The following is a 5,819-nucleotide window of genomic DNA, read 5'->3' as shown; positions in this document are numbered from 1 at the left end:
TCTTTCAATCTACTTTTATTTGCATCTTTACTTTTTGCATCTATATTATAAAATACCAAAAATATATTTATCTTATCATACTATCTCTAGCAGATCTCACTTTCGCAAGTGGCCGTGAAGGGATTGACAACCCCTTTATTGCGTTGGTTGCGAGTTCTTTGTTTGTTTGTGTAGGTGCGTGGGACTTTTGAGGAGCCTCCTACTGGATTGATACCTTGGTTCTCAAAAACTGAGGGAAATACTTACGCTACTATTGCTGCATCACCCTTTCCTCTTCAAGGAAAACCAACACAAGCTCAAGACATAGCAGGAATTTATGCAAATATTCAAAGACACAAAATATTGAAGTTGCTGTAACTGATTACCTTCCCAAGTGAGAAAAATACATTCTATTCTACTTGTTTCATACTTAGTGATTGTTGCAGCCAAGAAATGCATAGCCGATGTTAAATGGTCCCAGAAATCACAATACACTAACAACTATTCTGCTCATGATCTTATTTTTATTTCTTTGATGAAAGTTGGTTATTTTCTTCCCAAGTCAGGAAATTTTTGCAGGTGCCATAGCCGCTACTCCCCGTTCAAGTTCTACTAAAGTTCCATGTTGTGGCACGAAGCACTGAAGTTCACAAAAAATCTTTTACATTTCTAGTGGTTGCCAAAAGCATAATATGACCATGACAAACATAAACTTTGAGGCTGAAAGGAAATCAAGTAATGAACTACATAGGTATAGAAGGTAAACAAACTATGCTAGTTGAGAATGTACCTCAGGAGTCGATCAGAAGTGCGGCATCTCAATATTTCCTGAAAACCCATGTTGGCTAGGATAATTTTCTAAGCACCTGTATAACTGAATTAGATACTTGATTCCTGAATCTTCCTAGCAATAAATCAACCTACAATCTGCAACCGTAAAAAGATCTAAAAGCAAAGAACCATGACTAAGTTAACAGTTGTCGAAGAATAACAACAGATAAACTGGAATGGGGAAATGGGATCAATCTCAAGATAACAGTAGCGAGGCTGATGTGGAAGTAGTGGAGATGCATATAATTTGCTAGAGCATGCGAGAACAATATCTGAATCAAGAATATATAACTCTTCAAATAAAAAGAAATGGGAAAACAAAATTGTACAAATCTTTTTTATGAAGATATGCCAAACTCCTCAACAGTTGGTTAGTCTCATTAGGGTAAAATAATAGGATACTTTGTTAAATTAGAAGTCGTCAACACATGCTTCTGAGTGTCAAGAGCCGTGATACGTCCATTTTGCATCATGCTTTTATATCAATATTTATTGCATTATGGGCTGTTATTACACATTATATCTCAGTACTTATGGCTATTCTCTCTTATTTTACAAGGTTTACCATGAAGAGGGGGAATGCCGGCAGCTGGAATTCTGACTGAAAAAGGAGCAAACGTTGGAAACCTATTCTGCACAACTCCAAAAGTCCTGAAAGTCCACGAAACCACCTTTTGGATTTATTAAGAATTTATGAGCGAAAGAAATAGGCTAGGGGGCCCACACCCTGTCTAGGATACAGGGGGGCGCGCCCCCCTATATGGCGCCCCCCTATATCCTGGGCCCCCTGGTGGGCTTCCGATGACCATCTTCTGCTATATGAAGGGTTTTGTCCTGGAAAAATTCATGGGCAAGCTTACGTGACGAAACTCCGCTGCCACGAGGCGGAACCTCGGCGGAATCAATCTAGCGCTCTGGCGGAGCTATTCTGCCGGGGACACTTCCCTCCGGAAGGGGGAAATCATCACCAACGTCATCACCAACGATCCTCTCACTGGGAGGGCGTCAATCTCCATCAACATCTTCACCAGCACCATCTCCTCTCAAACCCTAGTTCATCTCTTGTATCCAATATTGTATCCAAAACCACAAATTGGTACCTGTGGGTTGCTAGTAGTGTTGATTACTCCTTCTAGTTGATACTTATTGGTTTACTTGGTGGAGGATTATATGTTCAGATCCTTAATGCATATTATTACACCTCTGATTATGAACATGCTTATGCTTTGTGAGTAGTTACTTTAGTTCCTGAGGACATGGGTGAAGTCTTGCTATTAGTAGTCATGTGAATTTGGTATTCGTTCGATATTTTGATGAGATGTATGTTGTCTCTCCTCTAGTGGTGTTATGTGAACGTCGACTACATGACACTTCACCATTATTTGGGCCTAAAGGAAGGCATAGGGAAGTAATAAGTAGATGATGGGTTGCTAGAGTGACAGAAGCTTAAACCCTACTTTATGCGTTGCTTCGTTAGGGGTTGATATGGACCCATATGTTTAATGTTGTGGTTAGGTTTACCTTAATACTCCTTTTTTGTAGTTACGGACGCTTGCAATAGGGGTTAATCATAAGTGGGATGCTTGTCCAAGTTAGGGCAGTACCCAAGTGTTGGTCCACCCACATATCAAATTATCAAAGTACCGAACGCGAATCTTATGAACGTGATGAAACTAGCTTGACGATAATTCCCAATGTGTCCTCGGGAGCTCCTTCATTATTATTAGAATTTGTCCAGTATTACCCTTTTCTACATAAAGGATTGGTCCACCTTGTTGCACCTTATTTACTATATTTACTTTGGCTCGTTACTATTTATCTTATCACAAAACTTTCTACCACCTACTATTTCAGTGCTTGCAGAGAAAACCTTACTGAAAACCACTTATCATTTCCTTCTGCTCCTTGTTGGGTTCGACACTCTTACTTATCGAAAGGACTATGATAGATCCCCTACACTTGTGGGTCATCAAGACTCTTTTCTGGCACCGTCACCGGGGAGCGTAGCGCTCTTGGTGAGTGGAACTTGGTAAGGAAACAATTATATAATGTGCTGAAATTTTCTGTTACTTGTCACTATGGAAACTAGTCCTTTGAGTGGCTTGTTTGGGGTATCTTCACCCCAACCAGAGGAGCAAAGAGATGCTCCTCATCCTACTGAACTTGATGAAAATATTCACTTTGAGATTCCTTCGGGTATGATAGAAAAACTGCTAGCTAATCCTTTTGTAGGAGACGGAACTTTGCATCCCGACTTACACCTTATCTTTGTGGATGAAGTTTGTGGATTATTTAAGCTTGCAGGTATTCCCGATGATGTTGTCAAAAGGAAGGTCTTCCCTTTATCTTTGAAGGGAGATGCAATGACATGGTATAGGCTATGTGATGATACGAGATCTTGGAATTATAAGCGATTGAAATTGGAATTTCACCAGAAGTTCTATCCTATGCATCTTGTTCATCATGATTGTAATTACATATATAATTTCTGGCGTCACAAAGGAGAAAGCATCGCTCAAGCTTGGGGGAGGCTTAAGTCAATGTTATATTCATGCCCCAATCATGAGCTCTCTCGGGAAATGATTATTCAGAATTTTTATGCTCGGCTTTCTCTTGATAATCGCAACCTGCTCGATACTTCCTATACTGGTTCCTATATGCTGAAGACTATTGATTTCAAATGGGACTTATTGGAAAGAATTAAATGCAACTCTGAAGATTGGGGTTCCGGCAATGGTAAGGATTCAGGTATGACACCTAAGTTTGATTGTGTTAAATCTTTTATGGATACCGATGCTTTCCGTGGATTTAGCTCTAAGTATGGACTTGACACTGAGATAGTAGCTACTTTTTGTGAAACTTTTGCTTCTCACATTGATCTCCCTAAAGAGAAGTGGTTTAATTATAACCCTCCTGTTGAAGTGAAAGTAGTTGCACCTATTACAGTCAAAGAGAAGACTATTACATATAGTGATCCTATTATTCCTATTGCTTATGTTGAAAAACCCCCTTTTCCTGTTAGGATAAACGATCATGTTAAAGCTTCGACTGTTGTTCGTAAGAGTAATACTAGGACTTATACACCCCCTGGGCAAATTAAAGTTGAACCTAGTATTGCTATGATTAAAGATCTCTTGGATGAAGACTTAGATGGGCATGTTATTTCTTTCATGGGTGAAACTGCTAATATTGCTAGACCCGATACTAAGACACATAGACCTGTTGTAGGCACGCCTATTATTTATGTTAAAATAGGAGATCATCGTTATCATGGCTTATGTGATATGGGTGCCAGTGCTAATGCTATACCTTACGATCTTTATAAAGAAATTATGCACGATATTGCACCTGTTGAATTAGAAGACATTGATGTTACTATTAAGCTTGCTAATAGGGACACCATTAAACCTATTGGGATTGTTAGAGATGTTGAAGTCTTGTGTGGAAAGATTAAATACCCTGCTGATTTTCTTGTTCTTGCTTCCCCACAAGATAATTTTTGTCCCATTATTTTTGGTAGACCTTTTTTGCATACTGCTAGTGCTAAGATTGATTGTGAAAAGAATATTTTCACTGTTGGTATAGATGGTATGTCTCATGAGTTTAATTTCGCTAAGTTTAGTAGACAACCTCGTGAAAAGGAACCATCTAGTAAGGATGAGATTATTGGTCTTGCTTCTATTGTTGTTCCTCCAACTGATCCGTTAGAACAATATTTGCTAGACCATGTAAACGATATGTTTATGAAGGAAAGGGAAGAAATAGATGAAGTGTTCCTTAAACAAGAACCTATGCTAAAACATAATCTTCCCGTTGAAATTCTTGGGGACCCCCCTCCACCCAAGGGTGATCCCGTGTTTGAACTCAAACCCTTACCTGTTAATCTCAAGTATGCTTATCTTGATGAAAAAGAAATATATCCTGTTATTATTAGTGCTAACCTTTCAGAGAAAGAAGAAGAAAGATTATTGAAAACTTTGAAGAAGCACCGAGCTGCTATTGGATATACTCTAGATGATCTTAAGGGCATTAGTCCCACATTATTTCAACACAAAATTTCAGTGGAAAAAGATGCCGAACCTGTTAGAGATCCTCAAAGATGATTAAACCCTAAAATGAAGGAAGTTGTAAGAAAGGAGATTCTAAAACTCCTTGAGGCAGGTATTATTTATCCCATTGCTGATAGTGAATGGGTAAGCCCTGTCCATTGTGTCCCTAAAAAGGGAGGAATTACCATTGTTCCTAATGATAAAGATGAATTGATCCTGCAAAGAATTATTACAGGCTATAGGATGGTAATTGATTTCCGTAAGTTAAATAAAGCTACTAAGAAAGATCATTACCCTTTACCTTTTATTGATCAAATGCTAGAAAGGCTATCCAAACACACACATTTTTGCTTTCTAGATGGTTATTCTGGTTTCTCTCAAATACCTGTGTCAGCGGGGGATCAATCTAAAACTACTTTTACTTGCCCTTTTGGTACTTTTTCTTATAGACGTATGCCTTTTGGTTTATGTAATGCACCTGCTACCTTTCAAAGATGCATGATGGCTATATTTTCCGATTTTTGTGAAAAGATTTGTGAGGTATTCATGGATGACTTCTCCGTCTGTGGATCCTCTTTTGATGATTGTTTGGGCAACCTTGATCGAGTTTTGCAGAGATGCGAAGACACTAGTCTCGTCCTTAATTGGGAGAAGTGTCACTTTATGGTTAATGAAGGCATTGTATTGGGGCACAAGATCTCTAAGAGGGGTATTGAAGTTGATAAAGCCAAAGTTGATGCTATTGAAAAGATGCCATGTCCCAAGGACATAAAAGGTATAAGAAGTTTTCTTGGTCATGACGGTTTTTATAGGAAGTTCATTAAGGACTTTTCTAAAATCTCTAGGCCTCTGACTAATTTATTGCAAAAAGATATTCCTTTTGTCTTTGATGATGATTGTGTAGACGCATTTGAAACACTTAAGAAAGCTTTGATCACATCACCTATTGTTCAGCCACCT

Source organism: Triticum aestivum, chromosome 4B, assembly GCF_018294505.1.
Source record: "Triticum aestivum cultivar Chinese Spring chromosome 4B, IWGSC CS RefSeq v2.1, whole genome shotgun sequence".
Lineage (NCBI taxonomy): Eukaryota > Viridiplantae > Streptophyta > Magnoliopsida > Poales > Poaceae > Triticum > Triticum aestivum.
This window is presented reverse-complemented; position numbering follows the sequence as displayed.